Source organism: Trachemys scripta, chromosome 10 (assembly GCF_013100865.1).
Source record: "Trachemys scripta elegans isolate TJP31775 chromosome 10, CAS_Tse_1.0, whole genome shotgun sequence".
Classification (NCBI taxonomy): Eukaryota; Metazoa; Chordata; order Testudines; family Emydidae; genus Trachemys; species Trachemys scripta.
In genome coordinates this window covers 18,187,313-18,198,781 of record NC_048307.1, presented here as the reverse complement: position 1 = coordinate 18,198,781, position 11,469 = coordinate 18,187,313, and positions in this window count along the sequence as shown.

Genomic DNA, 11,469 nt, shown 5'->3' with positions numbered 1-11,469 from the left:
TTCCCTTTGACCCTGTCTTTGCATAGTTCCCCGGGGAGTATTCCCATGAGCTGTATATGTAGAACTCATGCCAGTTATACCAAGTGCCATGACACTGTTTAGAGAACATTAAATCAAGCAGAAAAAAACGACAGTCTGACGCACCCATGTGGTCCTGAACTGCATGCAATCCTCCAAGTTAAGTTTCTGATCATCTTGGAACTAGACACCATCATTCCACACCACCTCGCTGCAGGACGTTGGTAGCAGAACAATTTAAGAGAAGAAAAGAAAAAAAAAATCCCATTTTTCTTTCAGATTTAAGCAGGAGTTCTGCATAGAATTTGCTGTAGTATTGTTTTCACACATAGAAGGACCAGTTGACTCTCACAGGGAATTTTGGTGGTGTGGGGTTTGTTTGTTTGTTTATTTATAACTAATGTCTAGAAACATTGCACCAAAGCAAGAATGAGGTGCTGTAGCTTTCAAATAGAAACTGGAAACTATCAGCAACGGTAAGTGTGTTTTGAGGTTTATTGGAAAGAGGGTGAATCTTTTTACCCAGGCAAGGATTTTTAAAAGGTGGTGCCTAAAGATAGGCTCCCAGATCAGTATTTAGAAGCCTGAGTCAATTACTTGATTTCCAAAACGGCTGAGCACACATCAGCTCCAACTTGACTTCCTTGGGAGCTTCTGTGGGTTATCAATACTCTTGAACATCAAGCCTAAATGGACTTGCCTTCAGGCATCCACATCTGGGAATCCCATCGTTGCATAATTTCGCCTTGAGAGTTTCATCAAAAAGGTTCTTAACGTTAATGGATTCTGCCAGTGAACTTAGTAGCTCTTTGAAAAGCACAAGTACTGACGTGCCGAGCCATACCAAATGCTGTCTGAAATACTCCCATGACTTGTTCTTTCCATCCTCCTGGGGAAAACACATCCCTTAGGATTTTGACAGATGTCTTTCTCCAGGCCTTTCTTCCACTGCAATTTTTTTGGAAGAAGGGGGGGGGGGAAATATCTCTCATCAAGAAATAGATTTAACACTGAGAAGGGTGAAGTCTAGGAAACCTAATATCGTGCACTTATTTGTAATTATCTCTCCTTTGCTGCTGGCATTGCTCGCAGGTACATCTGGAGAACAGGTGTGCTTCCGCCAGGATGCTAGCACAAATGCCCATTATGGAGGAGGCATACGGTAGCAACACTGCATGGAGAGCGAAGTCATCATGTTAGCAGTGTACCCAACCTCCACCCACCTCAGCAATCAAAACTCACTGCAGGTCGACCTGGCAGGACTCCATCCCTGTGAATCGGGAAGGAACTGAGTACTGGAAGCAGTCTCTTTACTCTTAGGGGTAAATAAAATTGCTTCTGCTTTCCTAACATCCTCCCAGGTGTACAATATCATCTCAGTCCTTGATTAATGAGCTGATTTAAATAATATCCTCCCCCCCGCCCCCGGGCCTTACTCCATTTCTTATTCACGCCTTACGTCTGTGGGAGTTTTGTCTGAGTAAAGAATGAAAGCTAAGGACCAGACAGTGTGATTAATACCCAGCCTGTGTTGGAGGACCCAGCCAAGTACCCAGAGGGCTTAGGACCCAGCCAAGTACCCTGGCCTGTAGGGGGAATCTTCATGTTCCTCCAGGCATGCTGGCTTGTGTACACCTCTTGCAACCCCCAGTCCCCTTTGGGGTGACTAGCACCTCAGGGGGTGGATCCTCCTACTCCTGACAAGATCCCCTATAATAAGACTTATGGACACAGCCTGTCTCTGATATCTTCTTGGGGGAACCAGTTATCTTGTTTATCCTCATTCTGGGTCATGTCCCCCATCTTCAGTCTACAAGGGGCCGCCTGTACAGGGTGTTCCGTGTGTGGGATGGGGTGTGGACTAGAGGCCTATCCTTCCCTGTGCTGCCCCTGGCTAACTCAGCCTGGTGCCTCTTCCCAACTCCTCTGGGCTGCAGGCTGGGAAACCCCAGGGCGGAAATGGTACCAGGCAGCATCGGACATGCTTAATTTTAAGCACATGCTTAAATCCCATAGATTTCATTGAGGCTTAAGTATGTGCTTTCCTGAGTTGGGCCCAGTCACTCTAATACTAGCCCAGCCTTGCACACCTTCAGCTCCTCAGACCACTGTCAATCATGTGTTTTGTTTTCCCCTTCAATGTGATTGTCTTTCTCCACAAGTCTGTTTGCAAAGCTCTTGGCATCTTACTTTACTTCCAAACAGTCAGTTAATTTGAAAATAAATCATTGTTTTTTGTTTTGCTTCATGTTTAAGGAGCCCTCTTGAAAACTTGTTTTGGTGTCACTGTCAGCTAATGGCAAGAAGGATTAAACTTGTCTGCCCACATAACTGCATTTTTGTCCACACATAATTCAGAGAGCATTTCTGGGGAAGACTGGTTTTGTTTTTTTCTTCTTCTTGTCCTCGACCCTCTTTGCTGCCCTTCCCCCGCACTCCCACCAGTTTTGATACTGAGACAATAGTGAGTTTGTGTGAGTTTATCACTGCAATTAGTCAGGTTTTTAATAATTTGTGTGTGTGTGTGTGTGTTTCTCCACTCAGGCTGGAGCCTGGACTCTGAGATCTTCCCCTCACCCCACCCCACGACTGGGTTTCAGAGTCTGGGCTCCAACTCAAACCAAAAGGTCTACACTGCTGTTTTTTAGCCCTGTAGTGTGAGTCTGCATCAGTAGATGGAGCTCTGATGCTCACTCCTGTGGAGGGTTTTTTTTTTTTTTTTTTTTTTGCTTTTGTAGCAACACCCTTAGTGAATAATCGCTAGCACTGAGCTTTCTAAGGGCAACATTCCACCACCTGTATTTACACTGACTAGTACCTTACTCCACTGAATTGTGCCATGGAGTGTGTTGGGGGTGTAGAGCCAAGATTCTGGCCATTCCTCCCACTTCTCCAGCCACCTGCTCCAGGAGGCAGGTGGAGTCAGCAGTCGTGCAGTGGCCACTGCTTCTGTGTGCCCGTGCCCCACATACAGGCTTGGTAGAATGTGATTCTTACTTCCCCGAGTAGCTATGTAGCCCAAGTGTGATGGGTGGTATTTTTCAGAATGCAAAAAGGGGGCCTCATTGTCTTGGGTTCCCCAGATCCCTTGCTCCAGTTCCAGTAGCTAAGTGAGGCAACATCCAACTAGCAGGGGCAATTTAGGCCCAGGGTAACCTGCCTAGGTGTTTCAGGGGGAAAGGCTGCCTTATAGACCCAGAGCCGTATATGAAGTAACCAGTACAGTACTAGTGGCAGCTGGGAATGCACAGAAAGGAATGTATGTAGAGTTTATTGCTTTGGATTGTGCATTTCTCTGGCTGAAAACAAGACAACCTTGGTTGATGATTGTTACATTGGCCAGCTGAGAATAAATCTGCAGGCCTCTCTAGGACAAGAGGTTCTTGTCTTTGCCTTTTAATAGAGGCTTGCCTGCCTTTTGTAAAAAGGGTGGTTATATTTTTTTAAAACTAGGCTCCATCTCGTATTGCAATGTAGCCCTATGTTTTTGTTCCCTATTAGAAACAAGATAAGTCAATCATGGCTCTCTCTGCTTAGTTACTTACTCCTCAAATACAGTATATGTGCAAGATCAGAAGAGCTTTAAGTTTGTTTAAGGCATCCTAAAATAGCGCAATGAACTGGCTGGAAAGTGGGGGGTGAGTATGATGTCAGTTGTTAGTGTACTGGAAAATATTTCCCAGCCATAACACAGACATTGTTCCAGAAACCAGATGTTGAAAATTGTTTGCAGTACCTAACCCTACTCCAGGGCAGTAATAGCCAAATACTGACTGCTGTCTGATGGTTTTGGTAGCCCACATGAAACGAATTGGCAGACTCCGTCCATTTCTTAGTGGAAAAGTGTCCCCATGACATAAACCAACACCACCCACCCCAACACTGCTTCTCAGCCTGGTTGGCAACTTCAGCAGTGGATGAGATGTCCTCTCACCCCATAGGGTGGTCTGTCCAGGTCCGGGTTCAAGCATATTGACAGAAAGATGTGGGGAAAGCACGTATTGCTGCTGTCCCTGTTTTGTGGCTAAAGATGAAGATCCAACACCTCAGCAGGGGTAAATCAGCACCGCTCCATTAGTCTGGCTGGGCTTTCCAGTTTCAGGGCTTTCCCTCTGGCCCCTTGCACATACTATCGATATGCACACAAAATGGAGACTTTCTTTATAAGAACCCTGTACATCATGAGAAGCAGAAATGTCCCCAAATGCCAGTCACTCGGTTGGCAAGCCTGGGCACTCGTGTACCTGCAGGGCCGGCTCTGAGATGGGACAGCTGGAGGTATGGAAGCACGTTGCGCGGCTAAAATATGCTGAGTGCCAGCAGGTTTGTTCCACATGTTAGCTTCTATTTGGATAATAATTACTTCACAATGAAGACAGCTGAGCTTCTGTAAGAAGGCAACTGAATCGATATGCTAAGCATCACTGCTTTGATAACAGGGGCTCCTCGTTCTGTTCAGGAGGGACCTGCTGGTGGAAGACTTTGGCCAGACTGACTGCTTATCAGTTTGACTGATGAATAAACTTAGTTAGTGTCTGTCAGGTAACCTCTAGGGGGATGGGCTCATCTGCTAGCCTTGCTTTTGTAAATTATGCCGGCACTGTAGATATTATGTCCTAATTGTTTAGTCATAAAAGCCAATGAGTGATTTAGGCAGAAACTTGAAAAGAGACACCTGCCAAGTATCCAGCAGGCATTTAGTGAAATTCTGTCCGTACATGGTATCAGTCAGCAGCGATTACCTTCCAAGAGATCTCCATGGCTAAAATTAACGTAGGGCTAGATCATCCATTGTGCTTCCCCAAGTGGAGGAGTTTCATCGAGGTTGCAACTAGGAGCCCCTGTCCTGGATCAGGACCTCATTGTGTTAGGCACAATCATGGAACAAAAAGACAGGTGCTGTCCCAATCAGCTTGCAGTGTAATGAAGAAAAGAGACGACAGGTGGATACAGCCTGACGTATGGGACAGTACAAAGAAAAAGTGAGACAACGCTGGTTAGAATGATAGGCAGCTGCCTCATCAAACCAGTAGATCTCCCATGGAGTGTGTGGAAAGGGGGTCAGCTTGGTGGCCGTGTTTCCTCGGGTAGCTTCTCCCCTCATGTTTTGTGGACATTTGGGGGGTGGGGGGGGGGGGGGGGTTGGGAACTGAGTGCTTTATATGGCGTTGTCCTCTGCTGATCTCATGGCTGTCTAGCTGGGTGTTGTTAATGCTTCAAACAGCATTAATTCCCAACTGAGCTCCTCTGTGACTGCTACTGTGCAAATGGCAGCCAGGCTCTTCCCAAAGGAAGGACGGCAGAGCCCTCCACCACCCCAAGGGTCCCATAGTCTTTGTCTGCTCAGCAGGGAGGAACTAACCTTGCTCACTAACAATGGAATGATTTGGAAGAAGCTCTGGAAGCTAAAGCTCCTGGGGTTTCATGTCTCCTAAATGGGCCCTGTCCTGCCCAGGAAGATCAGGCCCTTAGAGTCATTGAGGTTTAGGTCTATTCTGTGTTTACAAGATAACTGTCTGAGAAAAGACAAATGACCCTCCCCACAAAATGAAACTTAAAGCATTACCCCCTAGGAAACAAAATAGTCTTTACTATAAGTGCCATCATTAATCCAGGCTTTCCTCCAATTACAAATGCACAAATTTGGGAACTATAAGCAGCACTGACTTAGGCCCAGTTCTTGCAAACACTTAAGCACATTCGTAACTTCACTGACCTCAGTTAGTCCCATTATATCATTGTGTAAGGGATCTTTGAGGTATGGCCAGCATTTCCAGATATGGGTGTCTATACAGTTAGGCATCTAAATCTGTGTTTAAGCACTTAAACAGGTTGCCTATTTTCTGAGACGCTGAGTACACTCCGTTCCCTTTGATTTTGACCTAAATCTGTATGCACTGTCTAGTAGATAAATAAAAGGGGTAGTGCATGTTCTAGGCTAATTGTAGCTATGCCTCCAAAGTTCTCAATCAAAATAAACTAAAGACTAGACAACCAGCAACCCTAAAAGCCCTTCTATTTGAGTCCAAAGTGCTCTGATTTTTTATTTTTTTATTTTGTATGCCAGCAGCTACGCAATTTAAAAGTGACTTTGCTAATGGAGTATCTCCTTCATGTAGCTTTGGTAATCCAGTACAGTATCTTCGCAACTGTCACTCAAGGTTTCAACACTCAGCAAGAGATAAATGAATCATTAGAAAATTGACATTACTTATGGGCATCTTTAAAGAAGTTGGGTAGGTTTATGCAATCCTATTTCCCTTTCTCCTTAGTGGCGTATCATTCTTTGTCCCAGTTGCTCACTCTGAGACTTATCCTGCAGTCAAACCTACTACTAATTTACCCAGGAATGGGTTTTTTTGTTTGTTTGGTCCAAGGACTGCAGGATTGGGCCATGGTGGAAGTGGAAGTAAGTATAATTATTTCCAGAAGGGAAATAGAGGCAGAGAAAGGTGAAGTAACTTGCTCAAGATCACACAATAAGTCAGTGATAGAGTCAGAAACAGTTCCTCGGTCACCGGTTTCCCAGTACCCTGCTTTGTCTGTTGTACCATGCTGCCTCCAATAACAGAGTTATTTTAAAAAGCCAATCTCATTTGGTTTGAGTAAAGAATAATTTAAAATGGAAAGTAATTTCCTGAATTCTCTGGTTCCCTGTGGAAATAGGTTTGATTCCAAACCCTGCCTTTTTTGGGCCCAGTCACAACCAAGTTCCAAAAAGAAAATACTAATTATAAAAAATAAAAAGGAAAAAATTCCTCTGGTTCTGTTACTGGCTAGATCTGAGAACTCCTATGTGAAAACACTTAGCAGAAGAGTTGTTTTCTGTATGCTACAGTATGTCAGGCTGCTGTGTTCAGGAAGCTAGTTCCACAGTGAATCTGTGAAAGCTCTGAGAAATTGTCATTTTTGATGGGTGCTTTTCTGCCAGGTATTATGCTGCTGTTTGAATTGTTACTGAAACAGGGTGTTTTTTTTTTTTTTAGACTTTGAGATTAATACCGATAAATATAACCAGAAAACACAAACACAAAAAAAGCAGCAGACAAAATATATGGACGGAGTTCTGCCCTCAGTTGTTCTGTCCCAGAGAGGAACTAGCTAGGGCACTAGCCTAGGATTTAGGAGACCTGGGTTCAGTTCCCTGCTCCTCCTCAGGCTTCCTGGGTGACCAAGTGCAAGTCATGCTGTGCCTCAGTACCCTGCAGGGGTGAATCCATTTGAGAGCGTGAGTTTGGCGAGGGGCCCATGTAAGATGTCACTCTTTCTTTGGCCTTGCGTTAACCTGAAGATTTGGGACATGTGTCTCCCCCAGAAGAAACCTGGCTGTGGGAGCCCAGTAGGAAGGAGTCCACCCAGCGGAGGAAGGGAGAAGGGAAGTGCTTCAGCCTGCCTCTGTTCTGCTGGAGGGGGCCTAGTGCTGACCAGTGCAGTCCAGAAAGTGAGCAGGTCCAGCCAGGTAGGTGCAAGGCCAGAGCATTCAGACAAGATCACAGGCAGCTTCTAGAGTTTAAAGCTATCCCTTCCTTGGTAGAATGGCCCAGGGAGAGAGTAGTACTCCTGTTTGTCATCTTTCGGGCATGAATTCCCTCACTAGCACAGTGGCCCCATGGGCGCAGTGAATGAGCCAAGCCTCGGGCATCGTTTGCACATTCTCAGTGGAGCAACCCCAGAGTATTGCCAATTTGACCTACTCATATTTTGTCATGGTGGAATCAGGGGTAGAGTGGGGTTTCTCTCGGCAGCCTTGGTATCTACAGACCGCGAGATGCTTGTGGGTCTTTCCTGTACTGGCGGTTGTGGATGCTTTGTTCTACTAAAGCAAAGTAGATTAATGAATTTCTAGCTGCACATGCCAAGTCTCTTGGTAGCCCCGGGCCCATGGTAGTCTCAATGCAAATGGATATATACTTAACAATACAGGGGGAGGGATAGCTCAGTGCTTTGAGCATTGGCCTGCTAAAGCCAGGGTTTTGTGAGTTCAAGCCTTGAGGGGGCCACCTAGGGATCTCGGGCAAAATCAGTACTTGGTCCTGCTAGTGAAGGCAGGGAGCTGGACTCAATGACCTTTCGGGGTCCCTTCCAGTTCTAGGAGATAGGATATCTCCATATAAAAAAAAAAAGGCACTTTCTCTCCATCTTTCTCTTAAAAAAAAAAAAAAAAAAAAAAGCAGGATCATTTTTCAGCCAAAAATTAACATGGGTCACTCCCTTATTATTATTATTATTTTATTAAGCAGAAAATCCAGCAGTGAATATTTAAAGAAATACCCTTATTTTACAGCTCACTTATCAGTAAAGGCAAAAGACCCTCCAGTTAAAAACAACATAACTTGGCTTAATGGTATTTTGTAAATATTGAACCAAAACTTAAAGGCTCATTGTTTTAAAAAAGAAAAAGAGAGAAAATCCCAAACCACATATTTTCAGTAGCTTAGTTCTCTTTTAACTGCACATTCTTTAGCAACTAGGTTTGACCTTCATATATATTCTGTGAAATCCAAATAGCTCTGGCTTTTCAGAACTACAGTTTGGGGGGAAATAATAAAAAAACCTTCCTGTAAAAGATTACCATGGAGCAATTGTCTCCGTCTTCCTCATGGCAAGAATTGACATTTTATACATTATTGGTCACCGTTAATGTACCTTCTAGTAAAGCCCTTCCCAACACTGAGTGTAATTCATTTGTGTGTGTAGAGGGGATAAGATCTCTTACTCATGGTTTAAAACACTAATTTCTTGGCATTTATAACAGGTTTTGTGTTCTTGCATGGTACTTTTGAAATATGCTGATGTTCACCTCCATGGTGCCTTTTATTTATAGTCTTTAACTTCAGGACTTTCAGGATGATTTGCATTTTGTGTACAATGCTCTTGGGAATCTTATACTTGAGTTACTCCTCTTCAGATGGAAAAGTAAGGACTAGGGCTTGGTTTTTGGCCCTGTTTCCTAGAAGCATACTTGCACATTTTAGATTGTCACAAATTTCTCATCAGACCATCTGTCTGTGGAGGGTAAGGAGTGGAGGGAATATACTCCATATAAAACTATGTATAAAACAGCACCTAATTTCTCACACCATATTACACTAGTGGTCTATTAATCTATTCTCCTGCCTTTGCTAGTGATCAATATACAATACTTCAGAGGAGAAACCCTCATAAAGTACTTACCCAAGTGTTCACTGCAGTTGATTTGTGTGTGTGTGTGTGTGTGTGTGTGAGGAACAGGGGAGAGAGACTTCAATTTCTCACTAGCCCCTAGTTGCAGATAATTTACACCTGAGGCAAAAGATGTGATTATTCTGGGATTTAGCTTTGCTCGCTTCACCTAGCTGCAAATATTACTGGTTCTAAATTATCTGACCCTGAACTGATAACAAAGGAAGTCTATTTGCACTCCACATGGAATCTATATTGTTTAGGAGGTTTCCTAAGCAAAGACATAGTATCCAAGGCCTAGTCTTCACTTACCGGCTGGTCCGGAGGCACGCCATCGATGTTCTGGGATCGATTTATCGCGTCTGGTTAAGACGCGATAAATCGATCCCGGATCGATCCCGGAAGTGCTCACAATCGGCGCCGGTACTCCAGCTCGCCGAGAGGAGTACGCGGCGTCGACGGGGGGAGACTTCCGGCCGCGTCTGGACCGCGGTAAGTCCGGAGTAAGGTACTTCGAATTCAGCTACGTTATTAACGTAGCTGGATTTGCGTACCTTAGTCCGAAGTCCGGACTAAGTGTGGACCAGCCCCAAGTTTAAAACAATACTGAATAGCCCAGCACTGTTCCCTGAACTGGTGGGCAGGACAGTGTCAGTTGCTTCCAATCTCTCTGTATTGTTGTTGGGGATGTTTTGGTAATCACTCCAGGTGAAACTGTTGAAAGACCAGCCTCACAGCTTTAGACAATACTGATTGTAATGACATGAAAAGTAGCCAGTGACCAGAGGTAGGTTAGAATGCAGGGTTGACCTCTCCAGTTAGTTCAGTCTTTTCTTTCTGTTTGGACTGTGACATCCAGTTGATTTATAATGCCAGATGCTCCCCTAATTGATTAGGATGCTATTCCTGGAAACAATATTAGAGGCTATCCTGTGCTTGCTCACTTGAAGACAGTTTTCTTTGTGCCAACTGAGTCACGCACCAGTTCTTTTCTTATTCAAGGTAACCTGTCAGGTCAACACCCGCGCCTCCCTCCATGCCAAGAATAATTACTTTACTTTCAAGAACAAAAAGTGAAGAAAGAAAGGCTCTATATAGGAATGGCCTTTCCTTCAGTCAGGTGACTATTACATTATTATTTGTACTACCATAGCACTAAAGGTGCCAGCCAAGATGGGAGCCTGATTGTGCTAGGCACTGTACATACATGTAGTAGGAGACAGTTCCTGCTCTAAAGACCTTATAGTCTAAATTGACAAAACAGACATGGGGTGGGAGGGAAAACAGAGGTGAAGTGACATGCCCAAGGTCACACAGTAGGTCAGATAGAGCTTGGAATAGACTGGGATTCAGGAAACCTAGATTCTAGTGTCTTACCCACTAGACCACACTGCCTATGCAACTGTATAACAAAAGGAAGCAAACAAGATAGAGTCAAAAATATCATGCTATTTAGTCATAATCCTCTCTATAATAAAGCAAATTCCAGGCTTCTGTGGTTCTTGGACTGCTGGCTCCAAAAATTAGGGCTGACACATTTCTCCTGGAGGTCTTGGAGTGTGTTCAATCCAAGGATGAGGTTTACAAAGGGAAACATTAAAATACCTCCTGATTCACTTGTAATAAGGCATCTGACAGCTTTATCAACACATGCACAGTGTGTGCAAATTCAGAACTCTGATACTTTCTAGTCAGTCCCATCAAAAAATTAAAACTGCACATGACACTAATAACACATTATAACATGCTACATTTAGCACAGTTAGAACTTGATTTTCAAAACATCACAGGCCTGATCCAACTCCCAGTGAAGCGAATAGGAGCCTTTCCATGGACTCCAGGGAGCGATGGCTTGGGACCCTTAAACCCAGAGCCATGCACAAACACCAGTGTGCAGTTGCTTGCTGAATTTTACCAAATTTTTTGTGCATGGAACTCCAGTGATTTGCAGGCACAAGTAGGCAGTTAATATCCACTGGGCATTTGTGTACACAAATACTTGATTTGTTTGTAGAGCTGTGTATGCTAATAAGGCACATAACTGCACAGACATTTTTGTTTGCAGCCGTGGGTTTCTGATGTTTGGGAAATCAAGCATTTATCCAGCCAAGCACTTAGGCATGCATCCACATAATAAAGAACATGAATTGTCCCAAGGAGTTCGAGTTACACACATGATTCAGTTCTTTACTGGACCAAGCCTTTGGTGTCCGGATAGCTTGAAATGAACTACACAGTACATGTATCAGAGGGGTAGCCGTGTTAGTCTGAATCTGTAAAAAGCAACAG